Source organism: Adiantum capillus-veneris, chromosome 22, assembly GCF_014529385.1.
Source record: "Adiantum capillus-veneris isolate H3 chromosome 22, ASM1452938v2, whole genome shotgun sequence".
In the NCBI taxonomy this organism is placed as follows: Eukaryota; Viridiplantae; Streptophyta; class Polypodiopsida; order Polypodiales; family Pteridaceae; genus Adiantum; species Adiantum capillus-veneris.
The window spans coordinates 117705643-117729361 of record NC_140952.1 but is presented as its reverse complement, the minus strand read 5'-3'; positions in this window follow the sequence as shown (position 1 = coordinate 117729361).

Below are 23719 nucleotides of genomic sequence, written 5' to 3'. Positions count from 1 at the left end.
CTATATTAATGGACAATTGTGTCCGTGGACCATGGAATGAGTTATCTATGGATATATCATTTATTCCCTTTATTCTTACTTAGCCAGATTTAACATATGTTGGTTCAGATTACTAAGATTTACTCTATTGATTTTCCTCTAGGATAGACTAGTATCTTCACTATTTGAAACCAAGAGGATGGGCTACAAGGTTGTGTAACTTGGTGAAATTTTTCTACCTATGGCTGTTTTTTCTTAGTCCAAACTTTGTTTGCTGACTACCTCTGTGACTTATGCACATTGGCAAAACATGATGTCTTTTGTTGACATCTTTCTACAAAATTTGTATTTAATTGGTAAATATGCTTAGGAATTATAAAAATTTAAGTAATAGGCCTTTTTTTAACTTATTGTATTCTTAGATCATCTTGCTACCATATATACTAGCGTAACTTTTGTCAAAGCTGAAGGATTCAATTATGTTGACTCTTCTAGCTATTTTGGTACATATCTTTTGGTATACCCAATTGCACTTTGTACATATAGATCCTCTACAAAATTTCTTAACACCATATTGGAGAACATGAAAATTTCCCATGAGATTGGGACTCATGTTCAAAACTTTGAAGCCATCATAACTTGAACACCCATTACACAAATTGTGCACTAGATGGTGCAGTCAATTCAATTAAGGCAAACTAGTGATAGGTCACTAGATAGGGTTTTAGGAAACTTGTAGACAGGTTATGTGGTCCCCAATTTTTTGAAGTACCCTCTAACACTAGAAGAGAACATATGGGACCCTCCAACATGTGAGGTGCATTGTGCAGAGCATGCATGAGTGTACATGCAGTGAGGAAGGGGATAGACACACAGAGCTCATAGTGAGAGTTATTCTTATATTATACTAGAGAATAAGATAGTAAGTTAGTGGTTAAATGATGGTTTAATAATGGGTGTCCAGTTAGGTTGAAGCCTACCAAAATCCTATGTCAAGGCCATCTCAGCCCAAGTGACATATGTATATACACATTGTACAACTATGATGCTTCACCCTATACTCATCAGCACATTGCAATGTGTAAAGCGCTTCAAAGCTCTTTTATCAAAGCATGTGTCGGGTTGTCAAAGCTACTTTGAGTTCTTCCCAATTTCTCCCATGCCCATCTTTAATTCCCCTAACATGTTCTCTAATTTTTGGAGCAACAACTAGCTCAAAGCTTTGAATCATCTCACCTTCTGACACGCAATGCAGCTCCATCTCCTTCACATACTCGCGTAAGTACTTGGTTACATCTTTGCCATTGAACTGAACCATTCTATTGATGACTGCTGGTATGGCCTTCGTTGCTGAAATCTCCCTTCTTTCAGTGGCATGTTGTTGCTGCATGAACATTGCAAATGCTTGAAACATTTGCATTTTTGCTGGGTCAAAATGAATCCCATGTTGCTTAAGATGATCACCCATGGTTACCCACAAACTCTCACCCTGGCAGATTCGCATTGGGTTCCCCAAAAATATGTCAAGAAGTCGGCGGTCTTGCAAGGAAGGCACCGGGCCTCTTGCTATGAGAGTTTGTGAGGAAGCTCAAGGGTTATGAGAAGGAGCTAAGATGTAGATAACATAGCTTCTAGAGCTAAAGAAGAAATGTAGCCCAAGAAGGCGCTCACTTTCCCTTACAAACACACACGTGATGGAGAGAACTCATGAAAGATAGTCAAAACAAAACAAAAATGAAAACATCGAGATTACGATCATATCGTATCATGGGTAGGATAAAAGGGTTAATGGATGAGTTAATGATATTTAATATTTGTTGTCCAAATAAGCTACGGATTGCTCTTTGGAACTGTAGCTTTGTGCTTACTATAATGTATATGTTTTGTCTAGCGATTGGGATTAGTTGTGAGTGCAAATCCTCTTGATTCATAATAAAATAACCACATTCACATCAAAAGAGAAGTCATGGTGAATAATAGGTAGTATGATGGGATCTGGTTAGAGAAGTATTTCGCTGAGCCTTTCAGGACCAAATAGAAACCCTATGCGTTGCTGAAAGTGAATCTTTCGACTAATCCAAATGTTGACCCTAATAGATTGCACAGAATGGAAATGAAAGAAATTGCCTCCATGTGGATTATGGTTATTCATCAATGATATACTAAGTATGTTCAAAGATAAAGCTGTGAAAGAAGTGAAAGGAGAAGAAGAAGAGAGTTTCTCTCCCAAGCCCTATTGTTGCCCTTAGGCAATAAGGATACTGCGGGGAGAGAAGTACCTGTAGCAAGGAGGTTCTAGAGTTTGTGGAAGAGAATGAGAACCTCAAGAGAGAGATATGCTTGTGAAAGATGAAGATATGGTTACTAACCTTGTGCACATAATTGTTTCCCGCAAGAAGGTTGTGCCCGTTATATTGACAAGATTTCCGCTTGAATACCTTCCAATGAAACAATTAGTACACAACAAGAGAGATGCAAGGAGGAGTAAAGATAGAATTAGAGATAGATCTAAGTGTGGTGGTGGTATTAAAGATAGATAATGAGAGATAGAGACAATTATTGGACTAGATATGCAAATGAAAGTAAACTAGCAACATATATCTTACATGAGAGCAATCGCCACCACCTTAATGGAGAAAGAAGATGAGGCAAGACTTCAGCCTTTATTCAAGAGAAAGTGTGGCACTAAGATGAGTGTGTCACTATGGAATTGAGCTATTCTCACTCACTCATAACTTGCCCCCAATGAAGAGAAGGTTGCCCTTTTTATAGGTGAGGGAGTCATGTTTTACATAATCACTTGATTAGGATAAAGAATTAGCCCAAATCAAATGTTCTTTGGATATTTCTTAAAATGGGAAATATTAGGACTCAAAATATCATGAAATTCAGCATTTTTGGTCGTTGAGGCTCCATGTGGGTGCATGATGTATGTGGGCCCCACCTAGGCATCTTCTGTGTGGCTCCAGTAGGGGGTCCCAACTTGTGTGTCTTGTCCTTCAAGGCATCTTTGAGGTGTCACATTCACATGCTTGTGTCTTTTATCCTCCAAATATCTTATTTTATGGAAAAAGACGAAGATGACCTCTTTTCACTTGATTCACTTGTTTACCATCTCTTCTTGCAGTGTAGTTGTGAGAGTCTTCTAGTAGGCCCTTCCCTCTTGTATGTATCCAAGAAGGTACGCATTATTGAAGGGTTATATTATTAAATAAATGTGAAAAGAAGAAAATAATTTATATATGGTAGGGTATAGCTGAGATATTAGAAGAAATATACAAATGATTTTCCCCTAGACAAAAAGAGGCACAATTATTGATACTTCTCTTGCAGTACTTTCTAATAGTAATGTACATTTATATTACTTCAAAGGTAAATACTAAGGTCTGGTAGAAAGCTTTTATTATATGAAGTATACTTATGCGTCAAAAAGTCACAAGATAAATCGTTTTATGCTCGTTCCCACTATATACGTGCCACAACACGACATCGTCTTTTCGAATTGCGGATCAGAGCCCTGGTTTGCAAGATATGGTCAGTTGAAGTTTTTCGAGGGCCGAGTCTGAGCCCACTTGGCCACATTGGAGGATGTGCCATCTGGAATCTTATGAGCCTCGACGAAGTTCTAGAGCAGAGTGTGCATAATACGGAGCTAGCAGGAAGTGACTGCATGCCAAATGGAGTCCGGAGCAAGAAGTTATGGCAGTCGTAAGATTGGGTGTTCTTGTCCAAAATTAATTGCGGATGACTTGATCGGGTTTTGACAGCTTTGGTCCGAGGACTAAGAGAGTCATGAAGTGGGGCAAAGTTTGGGGAAAGTGGAGTCGGTTCAATGAATTTTTTACCGGGTTCGACAGCTTTGCAAATGGGCCATCAGGGGCTAGTTGGCAAGCAGTACAAGTGGGGGAGGACAAAAGGTGACTTTCAAAAAAACAAAAGGGACTTTTTTGTAGTTCAAAAGGCTTGAGGATTATGGGGCTCCCACGTGGCGTTCCCACTAAACCCACATGCATGGATTTGGTCAGCAGGGGTGCAATATATATACTGAGGCGTGGCCTCCCCATTGTACACAAGAGGAGTGAGGGGAGCTCCCCTCCCCATGGCTATGGCGGGTATACACGTGGTGCTGCTAAGTGGTGCTGTAGTGGCGTTTGTTGGCGATTTTGGGCGGCAGTTTTGGCGAGGCGGGGCGGCGGTGGCGCCTGCGGTGGTTGAGGTCTGTGATGACGTGGTAGGCGATAAGGGGCGGTGCCCGTGCCCGTGCCCGCAAGGGGACAAATCTTTTGAGGATAAGGGTGTACCCGCCCCAATAGCGACATCGCTATTGCCTCGATAGGGGAGGGGTCCCGCTGCAAAGGAGGTGCCGACGAAAAGGGTTGAAGATGTAAGCCAAGGTCAAGAGCATTCAAAGGTCAAGGAAATCCGACCGGTCAAAAATGGAAGGGATAAGGACAAGAGGTGTGGCATGCAAAGGTTTCAAAAAACAACTAGGCCAAGTGTTGGCAATGCAATCAAATGCTAAAAGGAACTCCAAATGAAGTGCACAACATGGAAGATCACCCCATTTTTCTTTTTTGGGACTCCTAGGCACACCCCTATAAAAGGAGGTTTTTGTTGATTTTTTAGGGTCTTTGGACCAGTTGGCTTTTTTGCCTGTGTGAGGGTGGAAGTTTGAAGCTTGTGTGTTGTTAAGCTTGCCATTGAAGCTACATACTTGGTTGTACTACTCTCTATGCAATAATACCACTCACTTGCCCCAATCTCGTGTGTTGCTTCTCCCCATCCCCTCCTTTTCTCTCGCTCTTCGTGTGTTGTCCATTGCTTGCAGATGGTTTTCCTGCAGCTCAAAAGGTGCTACCGAGAGGGCAGATTAGGAGTGTTTTGTGAGTCGGAAAGGGTGAGTTGAGCACTGTGGGTGCATTTGCGTTGTGGGTGTTTTTTGCAAGGTGTGAGGTAGTTGTTTTGTATGCTAAAGTGGAGTTGTTAGTGCAAATTAGCCAATTTGAAGGTGTTATTTGAGAGGTTAGGGGTGTTGTGGAATCCCTGGGCTATAGAGAGGCATTTATACTGGGTGTTGGGTGTGTTCCCTATTCCCCCTCTCCATATTCTAGTGCCCCCACTGAGGAGCTGTCTGATGCTCCAATTTGAAGTTGGATGTGGTGTTTTTTTGCTGACGAAGCAGTTGGCTGGTGGTCGAGACGTTTGATGGTCGAGTTCGAAGCTGAAAGAGATGGTGGAGCTAGGTTTTGGCCCCATATTTACGGGCATCAAAGATCCCGAGGATTGGTTAGCTGATTTCGAATTATGGTTGCTGTCGAGGCGTATGTCGACGGATGCAAAAAGTTTACTTACAGTGCAGTTGTTGATGCGAGGACGGGCCAAGGCGTGGTTTGATGGCTTGGAGACCAGTGATCGAGAATCATGGAAAAGGGTGCAGAGTCAGTTTTTGAAGCGGTTTCGAGAGGTGATTACGACAGAAAAGGCCGGTGCAAAGCTGAAGGTAAAGATTTCTCTATTTTCATTGAGCAGTTTGAAGCTTGTTGGAAACAGGTGGAGATTTCTACTGGGGTCAAAAGCAATCAATCTTTGAAGCTGTCAAAGCTGTTAGAGTGCTTGCATCGGAGGATTAGAGAAAAGGTCAAGGATGGTGCAGATACCTATGAAGACATGGTCTATCTTGCAAAGATAAAGAGCAGAAAGGTGAAGCGGAAGTTGGAGTTGGGAATGCTAAAGCTAGCAAATTTTATGCCGGTTGTTGCGGAGGAAGCAAAGTGCTCTTTGGTCCAACCAAAGGTGATTCCAGTTGTGCAAAATTGGTTATGTTCCGTGGAGGTTTCCGGTTTGCGATGTTCATGAAAACTTTGCGAGGTAAAGCATGTTCTTGTTGAAAGTTTACATGAAAAGGTAGCAGAATGCAATTGAGATACAGATACCAAGGGTTCAGAAGCTGATGAAGAAATTTTGCAAAGCTCTGGTGATGGTCAAGATTTTTTGGAGCAGCAAGTGGATGCAGATGCTGATACGGATTTGGTATATGATGCCGATGCCAATGATGATACAAGCTCGATTAGCTGGGATACAAGCAAGAAGAATAGTGCGTATGAATATACATCCTATGACGAGGAGACGGAGTCTGATATGTTAAGATGTCGAGCTCTACATCTTGAGCTGGCATCAACTACGGGTCTTGGCCGCTTACGACATTTACTCACTGGCGTGTTAGATGACCGACACGGAGGATCTCTGCCAGTGATTCTACAGCTGGACTACACTTATAGTGCCAACCTAGTATGCTTCTAGCGAGTTCACACTTAGTGACCGCATGTACATATGTGCTACTTTTCAGTTTTAGCACTTAGTCATTTTGTACTCTCTTTTCTTAGAGAAGAAGAAGAAGCTTTCCATCTCTGTGTGGTGTGTGATTGTCTTGTGTATCTCTCTTGCATCCTCATTCTTTACATGGTATCAGAGCCTAGTGCAGGCAAGAGAGGCTAAGAGAGCAAGACCATCACAATCCCTTCGTTCGCAATCCACGACCAGATGCCAAAGTTTCTGAACAGGTCTCCAAAGTGCAGTACACAGAGATTTACTGTACAAGTACAGTGGTTGTATGTACGCTTGATTGTGGACACTCGTTGAGTGTAGAAAGCGTTACAGGTACCACAATAGCAGGTTCAACAAATTTGCAAGTTTTTGCAGATTGCAGCTATTTTGTCTTAGTGCTTCAAGATGTCTGACGGTTTCAGTCAGATTGTTACTAAGAAGCTTGAGAAAAATAACTACCCTGCATGGAAGTTCAGAATAACAAATTTCCTAAAAGGAAAAGGTTATTGGGACTATGTAGAAGGAGACATTGAAAAGGAACCAGAGATTCCCAAGGCAAATGCTACAGCAGAACAAAGGAAAGCTTTGAGGGACTGGCAACAAGGCCAGAGAAAAGTGATGTATTGGCTTTCTATGAGCATCACAGATGGCATGATGGGCTATCTACAGGATGCTGAAACCTCTGCCATTGCATGGAAAAACTTAGGCAGAGTGTTCGAGGTGAACACCAAGGCAAGGAAGCTTCAACTAAAGTCGGAGCTAAATCAGGTTAAGAGGAACAACCTCTCAATCAATGATTATGCCTTGAAGATCAAGAGTATCATTGAGGCCCTTGGATCTATTAAAGTCTCAGTGGAAGACGATGACATTGTCCGTGCATGCTTGGATGGTCTAGGAGATGAGTATGTACATTTCAGGTCTTCCATGAATACAAGAGACAACATCCCCGTGTTCCAAGATTTGATTTCTATGCTTATTCTTCAGGAGAAGAACCTTGACACATCTTCTTCTCATGGCAGAAATAATTCTGAACAGGCCTTCTATTCTAACTTCAACAGAGGTAGAGGTAGAGGTCGTGGTCGAGGCCCAAGGGGTTGAAGGGGCCAATTTTCAGAAGGTCAATCAAATAAAAAAAATACAGGTGGTAGGGGAAACCAGTCTCAAGGTAGGGGGAGTCAAAGAGGTCGTGGTGTAGGATCAAGCAGGCAGCAACATACTGCAGATAGCAGAGAATGTTGGACTTGTGGTGAAAGAGGTCACATGTCACGTGACTGTCCAAAGGGAAGAGCAAGTGGAAAGAGAGAACAGGGCAACTATGCATCTACTAGCAGAGATGCAGATGACAGCAAAAACGAGCGCATGTTTGTTATGCAGCATGTAATGAATACAATGACTGCAGAGAATTCCACCCAAGATGATGTTTGGTATGTGGATTCAGGTGCCTCTAATCACATGACATCTCATGGAGAGTGGTTTAGAGATATGCACAAGCCAGATGTGTCAGGCTATGTGCAGACAGGAGATGACACAGCTCACCCCATTGCTCATGTAGGGGACATACCTCTAAATACGAAGAGTGGGAAATCAAAGTACTTAGCGGATGTACTTCATGTCCCAAACATTACAAAGAATCTTGTTTCTATTGGAAAAATGGTTGAGCAGGGTTTGCAAGTTCGCTTCAATCCAAATGGCTGTTATATAGAAGATTTCCAGAATGGCTGTAAGATGATCACAGAGGGCAAATGTGTGGGCAGAATGTAGACATGCCTGAGGTAAAAGCTGCATTATTTGCACAGGGCACAAGTGTTGTGGCTGATGTTGACATTTGGCACAAACGGATTGGCCATGTCAATGAGCAGAGATTGCGCAGCATGCAATCAAATCAGATTGTAAAAGGTTTGCCCAAATTCAAGGTGGATGGTATGCATAAAGTGTGTGAAGCATGCCAGTTTGGAAAACAGTCAAAGGGCTCATTTCCACATGAGCGCAATGTATGTAAAAAGCCACTTGAGGTGGTGCACACAGATGTTTGGGGTCCAACCGATACTGCAAGTATACATGGTTGCAGGTATTATGTCTCTTTCATTGATGACCATACAAGGAAAGTATGGGTCTACTTCATGCATAACAAAAGTGAAGTGTTTGGTCACTTTCAGGACTTCAAAGTCATGATTGAGAAGGAGACAGATATGCAAATCAAGACATTGAGGTCAGATGGAGGGGGAGAGTACTTCTCCAATGATTTTTCAAAATTTCTGCGAATGCATGGTATACGCAGGCAGTTTACATGCAAATATACTCCACAGCAGAATGGGGTCACAGAAAGGAAAAACAGGCATATTGCAGAGGTTGCACGTGCATTGATGAATGAGAAGAACATGCCTCATCATTACTGGGTTGAAGCTGTAAATACAGCTATGTATATTATGAACTGGACACCTACAACTGCGGTGCATGATGTAACGCATGAGGAAAAGTTTACAGGTACAAAGCCTGATTTGGCACACTTGAAAGTGTTTGGCTGCATAGCTTACGTGCATGTACCAAATGAGTTGCGTAGGAAATTGGATCCTAAAGCAGAGAAATGTATTCTTGTGGGATATTCCCTTGAACAAAAGGGGTACAGGTGCTACAATCCTACTACACAAGAATTACGAGTGAGCAGAGATGCAGTCTTTGATGAGATGAGCAGCTGGTACAGTAATGCACATGGCGCTATTGGGGCTGATGTAAAAGATGATGTGGTTGTATAAAATGTGAGGCCACAGTCACAGGTTTTGAGTGGACCACAAGAGTCGTCTTCTTGTGGCTCTGTTGAGAAGCCATGGAATGGTAGACTACGTATGCAGGTTACTCCACCAGCAGGTACAGGGAATGTATCACGAAAAGGAAAGGAAAAGGTTGATGAACCTCCCTTTATGGCTGATGCATCATTAGGTTTTTCACATGTAGACATGGATTCAGATGGTTCTGAATCCATGTAGACATGGGTTCAGATGGTTCTGAACAAAGTCTTGATGAGGAATTTGGAATTCCGGCTGTCAAGACACCTGGTGTAAGGAAAGTACAAGAAGATGCTAGAGGGCAAAGGAGTGACCCAGGACCACGCAGATCTAACAGAGTCAGAAATCCAATTCAGAAATTGACTTATGACGGGTATCTAGCGCATCACCAAGCCTACATGGCTAAGGTGATATAGGATGTGGTGTCCACATGTTTTGAGGATGCAGTTGGAAATGTGCATTGGGATGATGCAATGAATGAAGAGATGGATTCATTGGAAGCAAACGACACATGGGAGTTGGTGCCATTTCCAAGTGGCAAGAAAGCTATTGGCTGTAAATGGGTGTATAAAACCAAGCATAAGGCTGATGGTAACATTGAGCATCACAAGGCAAGGCTGGTTGCAAAGGGTTATGCACAGATGTATGGCATAGACTATGAGGAGACCTTTGCTCCAGTGGCAAAGATGACGACTGTGAGAGCTATCATAGCAGTGGATGCATCTAGAGGATGGATTATGCATCAAATGGATGTAAAGAATGCCTTCTTGAATGGTGAGTTGCAAGAGGAAGTGTATATGGATCAGCCACCTTGTTATGTCGATCCAGGTTACCCAGATTATGTATGCAGACTTCTCAAAGCTTTGTATGGTTTGAAGCAGGGCTCTAGAGCATGGTATGACAGGATTGCCAAGTCTTGTCAGTATTGGTTTTAGGATAGATCATGCTAATCATTCACTCTATGTACGTGAGAGTGATGTGGGGATTGTGGTCATTACCATATATGTAGATGACCTTATTATTGTGGGTGACAATGCTATGGATATTGACCATGTGAAGGGTCTTCTCAAACAGGGGTTTGAAATGAAAGATTTGGGCGAGTTGCGCTACTTTCTTGGAATTGAGGTGATCAGGACTCCAAAGGGTGTATGGCTGTCACAGAGAGAGTGTGCTTTGGACATGTTGTCAAAGTATGGTATGGCTGATTGTAAGCCAATTTCTATTCCCTTGGATGTGAATGCAAAGCTGAGTGCAGAGAAGGTAGATGTTGTTGAGGATGTCAAGATGTACAGGAAGATTGTGGGTAGTCTAATCTACTTGACTATCACGAGGCCATACTTGAGCTACACAGTAGGCTTGGAGAGTTAGTTCATGTAGCTTTCGAGGAATCCACATTTGGATGGAGTACGATGCACACTTCGGTATGTGCAAGGGACTCTTGACTACGCATTGTTCTATGCAGCAGATGCGCCATTAGCATTGTATGGGTATACAGATGCAGATTGGGCAGGTAGCATTGTTGATAGGAGATCTACGAGTGGCTTCATGTTCTCTTTTGGGAGTGCTGCTGTTACTTGGAGCAGCAAAAAGCAGCCTACGGTTGCTTTATCGAGCACATAGGACGAGTACAGAGGTGCAACAGTTGCGGCATGTGAGGTAGCTTGGCTACGCACATTACTTGAGGACTTGGGAGTACAGGTGGACCAACAGATTGTCATCCATTGTGACAACCTCAGCAGCATGCAGTTGGCTAGGAACCCAGTGTTCCATGCCAGGACCAAGCACATAGAGGTCCATTACCACTACGTTCGAGAGCGAGTGTTGGCGGGCGACATCGACTTGGTCTACGTCAGCACAGAGAAGCAGATAGCAGATATCTTTACCAAGGCCCTTGGAGCTAAGAAGCTTCGACGTTTCTGGACTATGCTTGGACTCTGCGACATGCAAAGCTCGAGGGGGAGTGTTGAGATGTCAAGCTCTACATTTTGAGCTGGCATCCACTACGGGTCTTGTCCGCTTACGACATTTACTCATTGGCGTGTTAGATGACCGACACGGAGGATCTCTGCCATTGATTCTACAACTGGACTACACTTATAGTGCCAGCCTAGTACGCTTCTAGTGAGTTCACACTTAGTGACCGCATGTACATATGTGCTACTTTTCAGTTTTAGCACTTAGTCATTTTGTACTCTCTTTTCTTAGAGAAGAAGAAGAAGCTTTTCATCTCTGTGTGGTGTGTGCTTGTCTTGTGTAGCTCTCTTGCATCCTCATTCTTTACATGATAAACCCGAACTGGTAAAGGTAAAGATACCCTCTTATATGTTTGATGATATGGTAGTAGCACATGTGCAAGAAGAGCAGGGAATAGAGCAAGCCGAGATACTTGATGAAAGCCAAAAGGTGCGGTCTAGGCCGACAGATGATGGAGTGCAGGTGAAGGTGGTATGTGGTGCCATGCTAATGGCTGTGCTGATGAAAGTAGCGGTGGAATGTGGCGTGGTGGTGCTACAGATGCAGCATTTGTCCGTGAGAGATAAAGTGGCCATGTCTATGGAGGAACTAGAGATGGATGCGGAAGAGAGAAACTCTCTCTTTTCCATAAAGGATCCTGATGCAGCGGTAGAAGAGGTGCTTGAAAAGCAGATGGTTGAAGCTCGACAGAAGATAGTGCTGATCAACCTTGAAGGGCCGGTTGACAAGGAAGGGCTCGATGATGCTGGAATTGAATGTGTGGCTAAAGAGGAGGTTGTGATGCCAATGACGGAGGATATTCTGATGCAGTAGACATGTCCAATGGTGGAGAAAGGAGAATCTCAAGAAGTGGCTTTGCTTCCAATGAATGTATGTAACGGCTATGGTTAATGCATATGGTGGTAGGTCCAACTCTATGGAGGCTAGTTCAGCAGGTACAGGGATATACGCTCAAGGCCTCCACTTTATTTGGTTGGGAGGGAGGGTCAGACATGTCTTGTAGCTTGATGTTAGGTACATGTTTTTTTGATGATAGTATGCTTGGTGCTGCTTGGTGTGGAGTAGACATGCTGCAAAGCAATGCATGGAGTGTAGAAGGTAAGCTATGGGCAGTCTACACACATGGTGGTCTAGGTGCTTGGGTAGGGCCCTATTGGAGGTTGCTGCAAATGGATGAAAGTGAACAGAGTCAGGTGTTTGATCCAGGTGGAAGCTATGTGATGCAGGGGGTGGGGCAACCCACTTGAAGGTTTGGCAGTAGGATGCAATAAAACTATGTACATATGGTTTAGTTTTCTCATAGTGTGTGCCAGGTTTTGCAGTTTATAGTGAAATAAAGCTTTTATGTAGTTGAGCATAAATACTCAACAAGGGGGTGGGCAATGATGGTGCAGCCAAAGCGTGTCGACTCTAGAAGGTGGAATGTATAGATGTGTACAGGTAGGCAGGAGCATGCAAAGGGATGGAGCAGCTAAGAAGATCTTGGGATGGCAGGTAGCAGTAGAAGTGTATACATGATGCGGCTTATAGGCAAGGGAAGGCTCCATAAGGGGCTAGTTAGGGTAGCACGTGAAGGAGATGCAAAGTGCAGCCTTTGGGTCCAAGAATGAAGAGCTTGAAGTGCTAAAGGAACAGGTCCAGTTGGCTCATCAAACCGAGCTATGGAGCCCAAGTTATTGAAGGTTGAAGCTTTGGTGGTTTACAAATTTTTGCCGGACAAGGCAACTGGGTACAGGTGATCCAAGTGGAACTTGGGGTATAGATGTGTAGAGCTCCATTCATGGAGCCTACCTGTCTTTTCGGATTGTGGATCGGAGCCCTGGTTTGCAAGATATGGCCAGTTGAAGTTTTTTGGGGGGCCGGGTCTGAGTCCACTTGGCCGCATTGGAGGACGTGCCATCTGGGATCGTTTGAGCCTAGACAAAGTTCTAGAGTAGAATGTGCATCATACAGAGCTAGCAGGAAGTGCCTGCATGCCAAACGGAGTTCGGAGCAAGAAGTTATGGCAGTCGGAAGATTGGGTGTTCTTGTCTGAACTTAATTGCGGATGATTTGATCGGGTTTTGGCAGCTTCGGTCCGAGGACTAAGAGAGTCATGAAGTGGGGAAAATTTTGGGGAAAGCGGAGTCAGTTCAATGAATTTTTTGCCGAGTTCGACACTCTGCAAATGGGCCATCAAGGGCCAGTTGGCAAGCAGTACAAGTGGGGGAGGACAAAAGGTGACTTTCAAAAAAAAAAAAGGGAGTTTTTTGTAGTTCAAAAGGCTTGAGGATTATGGGGCTGCCACGTGGCGTGCCCACTAAACCCACATGCGCGAATTTGGTCAGCAGGGGCGTAGTATATATAATGAGGCGTGGCCTCCCCATTGTACACAAGAGGAGTGAGGGGAGCTCCCCTCCCCATGGCTATGGCGGGTATGCGCGTGGCATTGTTCAGTGGTGTTGCATTGGCGTTTGTTGGCAATTTTGGGCGGCAATTTCGGTGAGGCGGGGCAGCTGTGGCGCCCGCGGTGGTTGAGGTCTATGATGATGTGGCAGGCGATAAGGGGCGGTGCCGCGCTCGCAAGGGGACAAATCTTTTGAGGATAAGGGTGTACCCCCCCCCCCCCCCCCCCCCCCCCCCCAATAGCGACATCGCTATTGCCTCGACAGGGGAGGGGTCCCGCTGCAAAGGAGGTGCAGACAAGGGTTGAAGATGTAATCCAAGGTCAAGAGCATTCAAAGGCCAAGGGAATCTAGCCAGCCAAAAATGGAAGGGATAAGGACAAGAGGTGTGCCATGCAAAGGTTTACAAAATAAACTAGGCCAAGTGTTGGCAATGCAATCAAATGCTAAAAGGAACTCCAAATGAAGTGGACCACATGGAAGATCACCCCATTTTTCTTTTTTGGGACTCCTAGGCACACCCCTATAAAAGAAGGTTTTTCTTCATTTTTTAGGGTCTTTGGACCAGTTGGATTTTTTGCCTGTTTGAGGGTGGAAGTTTGAAGCTTGTGTGTTGTTAAGCTTGCCATTGAAGCTGCATACTTGGTTGTACTACTCTCTATGCAATAATACCACTCACTTGCCCCAATCTCGTGTGTTGCTTCTCCCCATCCCCTCCTTTTCTCTCGCTCTTCGTGTGTTGTCCATTCCTTACAGAGGGTTTGCCTGCAGCTCAAAAGGTGCTACCAAGAGGGCAGATTAGGAGTGTTTTGTGAGTTGGAAAGGGTGACTTGAGCAGTGTGGGTGCATTTGTGTTGTGGGTGTTTTTTGCAAGGTGTGAGGTAGTTGTTTTGTATGCTAAAGCGGAGTTGTTAGTGCAAATTAGCCAATTTGAAGGTGTTATTTGAGAGGTTAGGGGTGTTGTGGAATCCCTGGGCTATAGAGAGGCATTTATATTGGGTGCTAGGTGTGTTCCCTATTCCCCCTCTCCAACGTTGTTATTCATTATGGATTTCTTCAAAAGAAGCTTACGCCATCGAACAACACTCCATAAGGAGCTTTGGAGAGATTTAGTATCCATTGGAGAAAAAGGGAGGACCACATCCTTCAAACATTCCGCCACTATTATAGATACTTTTCCTTGCCCTATCTTAGTACCACCACAAGTGGAATCAGGATCTGTTCTACACACACCACTAATACCAAGAATTTCATTATTATCAAGTACCATATACACTTTCTCCCCAGATTCAAAGTCCATCATGTAAGGTGAAAAGAAACACCTTGTTAATTTCATATTTATAGATAAATTCTATTTGAATAAATATGTATAAGTTACATTACACATTACACAACTAGGGTTGTGAATACTATAACTCTATAGACATTGCTATATTAGATCATAGCTTGGACAAGTGGTGGACCTAGTTGAAATGGCCAGTGTGCAAGGTGCTAATTTAGAAACTTTCTTGTCAATGTCCAAGTATCTCTTGATTCTTGAAATGGAAGGGTTGGACAAGGGGGGATCTTGAAACCAAAAGCCCCTTTCTATATGAGGTAAAGCTTGGAGAAATGGTGGACCTAGTTCTAATGGCTATTGTTCAAGGTGAACTATTGTAGGAACTTGCTTCCCAATGTCCAAATATCCCTTGCTTTTTTCAATGGAAGTAAGGTTGGACAAGTGGTGGATCTTGAAACTGACAGTCCCTTTTTCTATATGAGAGTAAATCTTAGACAAGTGATGGACCTAGATTTAATGTCCACTTTCCAAGGTGCTATCGTAGGAACTTGATTCCCAATGTGCAAGTATCTCTTTCTTCTTTCAATGGAAGTATGGTTGGACAAGTGGTGGACCTGGCTATTGTACAAGGTGAACTATTGTAGGAACTTGCTTCCCAATGTCCAAGTAGCCCTTGCTTATTTCAATGGAAGTAAGGTTAGACAAGTGGTGGAGCTTGAAACCGACAATCCCTTTTTATATATTTAATGTCTAGTTTCCAAGGTGATATTGTAGGTACTTGATTCCCAATGTGCAAGTACCTCTTACTTCTTTCAATGGGAGTATGGTTGGACAAGTGGTGGACCTGGATATTGTACAAGGTGAACTATTGTAGGAACTTGCTTCCCAATGTCCAAGTATCCCTTGCTTCTTTCAATGGAAGTAAGGTTGGACAAGTGGTGGAGCTTGAAACCGGGAGTCCCTTTTATATATTAGAGTAAAGGTTGGACAAGTGATGGACCTAGTTTTGATGGCCAGTGTCCAAGGTGGTGTAGGATCTTGGTTCCCAATGTCCAAGTATATCTTGTTTCTTTCAATGCAAGTAAGGGTGGACAAGTGATGGATCTTGAAACCAAAAGTCCCTTTCTAAATGAGAGTAAAGGTTGTGGACCTAGTTTTAATGACCAATGTCCAAGGTGAACTATTGTAGGGCCTTGCTTCTCGATGTCCAAGTAGCCCCTTGCTTATTTTAATGGAAAACAAATGGAGCAGTGGTGGATCTTGAAACAAAAAACCCCGTGCTTTATTTGAGGGTAGCTTGGACAAGTGGTGGACCTAGTTTTAATGGCCAAGGTTCAAGGTGAACTACAAGAAGTTGGTCCAACTATAATAGAGTATAGATTGGACAAGTGGTGGACCTCCAAGTTTTAATGAAAAACATAGGATAATTTCAAAGCTTTACTTTCCAATGTCCAAGTAGCCCTTGCTTTTTTCAATGGAACAAGGTTGATAGTAGGGCCTTTCTTCTCAATGTCTGAGTAGCCCTTGCTTTCTGCAATGGGCCAATGCTAAAGGTGAATTACTAGATGAGCTAGTAGCTTCCTAAAGTCAAAGAAGTACTTGCTTCAACAAGGACAAGTAGCAAAGATTTGACAACTGGTGAAATTTGGAAAGAAAAACCCAAGCTTGCTATGACGAGAATAGCTTTGACATGGTTTAAGCATGTTGTGGATATGGTCAATGTTCTAGGAAAATTTTGAGTTCTGAGCTCCAAAATAGAGTCATTCTCCACCACTTATTTATGTTGATTGTCCTTGGTGAGTTGTGAAGCAAGGAAAGAGACGAGGTTTTAGGTACAAAGATTATCTAAGCTAGACCACAATTGAAAAAGTGGAATAGGGTAGTGCGACAAGAGTTTAAATTGGGGTTTGATGTAGCACCCCAAGCGGGGTCCCGTGGCCTTTGGTGCAGCATCCCAAGCAGGGTCAAGGGACGGTAGCTCCTGTGGGATTAGGGGTAGCGCCGCAAAACGGTGAGTCAAGGGGCGGCAGCCCCCGTGGGGTTTGGGGCAGTACCCCAAGTGGGGTCAAGGGGTAGCAGGCCCTATGGGGTTCGTGGCAACGCCCCGAGTAGGGTTTGGGGCAACACCCCAAGTAGGGTTGAGAGGCGGAAGCTCCTGCGGGGTTTGGGGCAGTACCCTAAGCGGGGTCAAGTGGCAGCAGCCCCTATGGGGTTCGAGGCAACACTCCAAGCAAGGTCGAGGGGTAGCAGTCCAGGCAGGGTTCAGGGCAGCTCCCCAAGCGAGGTCAAGGGGCGGCAGCCCCTCTGGGATTCGAGGCATCACCCCGAGCAGGGTCAAGGGGCAGCACCCCCTATGGGGTTCGGGGCGGCGCCCTAAGCAGGGTCAAGGGGCAGCAGCCCGTGTGGGGTTCGGAGAAACGCCTCGAGCAAGGATGAGGGGCGGTAGCCCCCGTAGGGTTCGGGGCACCGCCCCAAGCGGGGTCAAGGGGCAGCAACCCCTGCGGGGTTCGGGGCAACATCCCCATTGCGCCGAGTAGGTCGAGGGGCGGTAGCCCTCGTGGGGTTCGGGGCAGCGCCCCAAGCGGGGTCAAGGGGCGGCAGCCCCTGTGGGGTTAGGGCCAATGCCCCGAGCAGGGTTCAGGGGTGGCAGCCCCCGCGGGGTTTGGGGCAGTGCCCCAAGCGGAGTGACGGGGCGGCAGCCCCTGTGGGGTTTGGGGCAACGCCCCGAGTAGTGTCAAGGGGCGGTAGTCTCTATGGGGTTTGGGGCAACGCCCCAAGCAGGGTCAAGGGCAGCAACCCCCGCGGGGTCCGGGGCAACGCCTCGAGCAGGGTCAAAAGGGGCAGCCCCCGCGGGGTTTGGGGCAACGCCTCAAGCGAGGTCAAGCGGGGGCATGAATTTAACATGAATTTGTACTTGTACGGTATGCCAAATTTGCTCAAAACAAAAGCAAATCGCTCAAAAGGTCTAGTGAGTTTTAAGTTTTAAAGTACACGTGACATTTTAGATAACCCTACCACAAAAACACACAGCGAACAAAGTGAAACACATACAAAACAGGGGAGATTTTTTCTTGCACGCAGAGAGGGATTTCTTGCTCGCATACATAAGGAAACCATAGTGCATGCAAAACAGGTTGTGCACAGCATGATAGAGGCGACATTGCATTCAAAAGAGGGACTACAAAGGCAGTCACAATCAAGGCTTCCACATCACAAAAAGCAGAAAACAGGGACTGTGTAAATCGAAAGCGTTTGACAAGGTTCATTTCATCTTCCTCTCTCTCTCTCTCTCTCTCTCTCACTCTCTATCTAAAACAGGTTTCTGTCTTTATGTTTTGCTGTCCAAGAAACCAAAATGGTTCTCTTTCTCTGTGCTGCTTTCTTACACACACATATACATGGATGTTTTGAACACACACACAACCCACACATAAACATGATGAAACTCCTTTCCTTCACGTTGTTCACCTTCCTTGCTCTCATAAAGGCCCACATACACATCAAATCACACATATTTACATAGATACTCTATGTCTCTCTATCTCTCTCACACATACATATACACAAAATACAAATTTCTAATTCTTACTCTATTTGGCCTACTTCTGTATGTGCATCCATCGGTAATAATGTAGTGTATGCATGTTGTGATTATGACTAGTAGTGTGTTTGCTTTGCCTATGTATGTAGGTACATATGTTTATGTATACGTGTGGTAGAAATGTATACTATCTCATGGTGATATACATACAGAACATACAAATATATATGCTTGTACATGACATGGTATGGATACATGACATACATACATATACACCAAATTTCTTTTTGTACATAAGCATCTAAAATTTTAGTAGTTGACTTACTTGTGTTTTCCAATGAAGTTGCTTTCTTTTATATTTTGTTGCTTTCTATCTAATGCCTTTGTAAATGTGATGCCTTCTTTAATTTATCAACAAAGGTAACGTAGCTTACTGAGGTTTCTAATGAACATGATAGTTGAAACTAGGAGAGGCTCATAGATAATACATGAAATGAAAATTTACCTATTATTGGGATGAAATAAGATAGGTTCTTAGTATAAAGAAGGTTATAGATTGAGGTTGGACAATTGGTGGACGTTGCTCTAATTCTATAACATCTCCCTCAATATAAAATTTTGAATTGAAGCGGGAAAATTTTAATTTAGGCAATAAATTTTGAATTTTGAATACAAGAGGGAAAATTTGAATCCAAGCGGGAAACTTTTAATTTAGGTTGGACAAGTGGTGGATCTAGAAACCAAGCAAGCCATGTTGCTAGATATAATAGCCAATGATAGGTTGTACATGTGATAGACCTTGCATTGATTCTCCATGCTTAGCTTAGACTATGATCCTTGTGTCTCTCTATGCTCCAATGGAGTGTAGATTGGACAAGTGGTGGACCTTGCATCAATTCCCCAAGCCTAGCTTAGATTGTAGACCTTGTGATTGTCTATACTTTAATGAATCTTAGCGTGGACAAGTGGTGGACCTCATGGATATCTCTGTGTCAATAATAGAGTTTAGCTTGTAGAAGTTTCTAAGATTGTCACTCTTTTTGCTTCAATGATAGATTTTGCCTTCAATGATAGACCTTGCATCATTTCAGCTTAGACTAAGGATCTTGTGGCTCAGTATTGTTCAAATGAGCTTATCTTGAACAAGTGGTGGACCTTGTGGCTCTCTATGCTTTGATGGGGCTTGGACTAATGCATTTTTCTTCCATGCTAACTTAGACTATGGACCTTGCATCTCTCGATTCTGACTGGCCCTTAGCTTGGATAAGTCATAGACCTTGTTGCTTTTTACGCTTTAATGGGATTTTTCTTAGACAAGTGGTGGAACCTTGCATCCATTCATCATGCTTAAATTAGTTTGTGGACCTTGTGGCTCTCTATGATTCAATGGATCCTAGCTTGTACAAGTGGTTGACCTTCTGGCTCTCTATTATACAATAGACTGGGTCTCTATGCTAGAATAAATCTTAGCTTAAACAAGTGGTGAACCTTGTGAATCTCTATGCTTCAATAGAGCTTAGGCTTCGATAAATGGTGGACCTTGCATTAGTTCTCCATGCATATATTAAATTATGGACCTTGTAAACATTTATGATACAATGGAGATTAGGTTGGACACGTGATGGACCTTGTGGCTCTCTATGCTTGAATATAGCTTAAGCTTGAACAAGTGATGTACGTTCCATCATTTCTCAAGGCTGAACTTAAATTGAGGACCTTCTGTCACTCAATGCTTCAATAGAGATTATCTTGAATAGGTGATGAACATTATGGCTCCCTATTCTTCAATGAAGTGATGCTCAATTCTTCAATGGAGTTTCGCTTGAAGAAGTGGTGGACCTTGCATCAATTTTCCATGCATACCTTAGATTGTGGACATTCTGGCTCTATGTGCTCTTGTTGCACCTTGTGGCTCTATATGATGTAATGAAGATTAGCTTGGACAAGTGGTGGACCACGTCGATATCTATCCTTCAATAGAGCCTAGATTGGACGAGTGGTAGACCCTCTGGATCTCTATACTTCAATAGAGCATATGTTTGGACAAATGATGCACTTCACACCTACTTCCCAATTCTTAGTCTAAATGGCCAAGTGGTGGATCTAGGATCTACTCATCCCACCAACATTGTGTAAAACTACAAGTGTTGTGATGGCCAAGTGCTAAATGCACCTACCTTTAAGACATGGCTAGAATGACCAAGTGGTGGATATAGGAGATACCAACAATTGGATCCACATTTCAAGCCTTTGTTATAATGGATAACTGGTGTATCTATGATGCATCTACTTCCCAATTCTTATTCTAAATGGCCAAGTGGTGGATCTAGGATCTACTCATCCCACAAACATTGTGTAGAATTACAAGTGTTATGATGGCCGAGTGCTGAATGCACCTACCTTTAAGACATGGCTAGAATAACAAAGTGGTGGATCTCGGAGATACCAACGATTGGATCCACACTTCAAGCCTTCATTCTAACGGCCAAGTGATGGATCTAGGATCTAATCATATCATAGACATTGTGTAAAATTACCAGTGTTATGATGGCCAAGTCCTGAATGCACCTAACTTTAGGACGTGGTTAGAATGGCCAAGTGGTGGATCTAGGTGAGACCAACAATTGTCTCTACAATTCAAGCCTTTCTTATAATGGCCAAGTGGTGGATCTTTGATGCACCTACTTACCAATTCTTACTCAAAATGGACAAGTGCTGGATCTAGGATCTACTCATCCCACAAACATTGCGTAAAATTACAACTGTTATCATGGCCAAGTGCTGAATGCACCTAACTCCCAAGTGGTGGATGTAGGAGACAGCAACAATTGGATCCACATTTCAATACTTTTTTATAATGGCTAAGTGGGTGGTGGATATTTGATGCACCTACTTCCCAATTCTTAGTTAAATGGCCAAGTGGTGGATCTAGAATCTACTCATCCCACAAGCATTGTGTAAAATTACAAGTGTTATGATGCCCAAGTGTTGAATGCACCTACCTTTAAGACATGGCTAGAATGGCCAAGTGGTGGATCTAGGAGATACCAACAATGAGATCCACACTTCAAGACTTGGTTTTAATGGCCAAGTGGTGGATCTTTTATGTATCTAATTCCCAAATTTTAGTCTAAATGGCCAAGTGGTGGATCTTTGATGCTTCTACTTCCCAATTATTAGTCTAAATGGCCAAGTGGTGGATCTAGGATCTACTTATCCCCCAAACATTGTGTAGAATTACAAGTGTTATGATGGCCAAGTGCTGAATGGACCTACCGTTAAGACATGGCTAGAATGGCCAAGTGGTGGATCTAGGAGATACCAACAATTGGATCCACACTTCAAGAATAGATTCTAATAGCCATGTGGTGGATCTTTGATGTACCTAATTCCCAAATTTTAGTCTAAATGGCCAAGTGATGGATCTAGCATCTACTCATCCCACAGACATTGTGTAAAATTACCAGTGTTATGTTGTCCAAGTGTTAAATGCACCTAACTCTAAGACATGGTTAGAATGGCCAAGTGGTGGATTTAAGTGACACCAAAAATTGTATTTACAATTAAAGCCTTTGTTATAATGGCCAAGTGGTGGATCTACGATCTACTCATCCCACCAACATTGTGTAAGACTACAAGTGTTATGATGGCCAAGTGCTAAATGCACCTACCTTTAAGACATGGCTAGAATGACCAAGTGGTGAATATCGGAGATACCAACAATTGGATCCACATTTCATGCCTTTGTTATAATGGATAACTGGTGTATCTATGATGCACCTACTTCCCAATTCTAATTCTAAATGGCCAAGTGGTGGATCTAGGATCTACTCATCCCACAAACATTGTGTAGAATTACAAGTGTTATGATGGCCGAGTGCTGAATGCACCTACCTTTAAGACATGGCTAGAATGACAAAGTGGTGGATCTCGGAGATACCAACAATTGGATCCACACTTCAAGCCTTCGTTCTAACGGCCAAGTGATGGATCTAGGATCTAATCATTTCATAGACATTGTGTAAAATTACCAGTGTTATTATGGCCAAGTCCTGAATGCACCTAACTTTAGGACATGGTTAGAATGGCCAAGTGGTGGATCTAGGTGACACTAACAATTGTCTCTACAATTCAAACCTTTATTATAATGGCCAAGTGGTGGATCTTTGATGCACCTATTTACCAATTCTTACTCAAAATGGACAAGTGCTGGATCTAGGATCTACTCATCCCACAAACATTGCATAAAATTACAAGTGTTATCATGGCCAAGTGCTGAATGCACATAACTACCAAGTGGTGGATGTAGGAGACAACAACAATTGGATCCACATTTGAAGACTTTTTTATAATGGCCAAGTGGGTGGTGGATCTTTGATGCACCTACTTCCCTATTGTAGTTAAATGGCCAAGTGGTAGATCTAGAATCTACTCATCCCACAAGCATTGTGTAAAATTACAAGTGTTATGATGCCCAAGTGTTGAATGCACCTACCTTTAAGACATGGCTAGAATGGCCAAGTGGTGGATCTAGGCGATACCAACAATTAGATCCACACTTCAAGACTTGGTTCTAATGGCCATGTCGTGGATCTTTTATCTATCTAATTTCCAAATTTTAGTCTAAATGGCCAAGTGTTGGATCTAGGAACTACTCATTCCCTAGAAATTTTGTAGAATTACCAGTGCTATGATGTCCAAGTGCTGATTGCACCTAGCTTTAGGACATGGTTAGAATGGCCAAGTGGTGGATCTAGGTGACATCAACAATTGTATCTACAATTCAAGCCTTTGTTATAATGGCCAAGTGGTGGATCTTTGATGCCCCTACTTACCAAGTTTTACTCTAAATGGCCAAGTGGTGGATCTAGGATTTACTTATTCCACAGACATTGTGTAAAATTACCAGTGTTATGATAGCCAAGTACTGAATTCACCTCGCTTTAGGACATGGTTAGAATGGCCAAGTGGTGGATCTAGGAGACACTAAAAATTGGATCCACATTTCACGCCTTTGTTATAATGACCAAGTGGTGGATCTTTGATGCACCTACTTCCCAATTCTTAGTCTAAATGGCCACGTGGTGGATCTAGAATCTACTTATCCCACAAACATTGTGTAAAATTACAAGTGCTATGATGGCCACGTGCTAAATGCACGTAACTTTAAGACCTGGTTAGAATGGCCAAGTGGTGGATCTAGTAGACACCAACAATTGGTGCCACATTTCAAGCCTCTATTATAATGACCAAGTGGTGGATCTTTGATGCTTCTACTTCCCAATTATTAGTCTAAATTGCCAAGTGATGGATTTAGGATCTACTTATCCCCCAAACATTGTGTAGAATTACATGTGCTATGATGGCCAAGTGCTGAATGGACCTATCGTTAAGACATGGCTAGAATGGCCAAGTGGTGGATCTAGGAGATACCAAAAATTGGATCCACACTTCA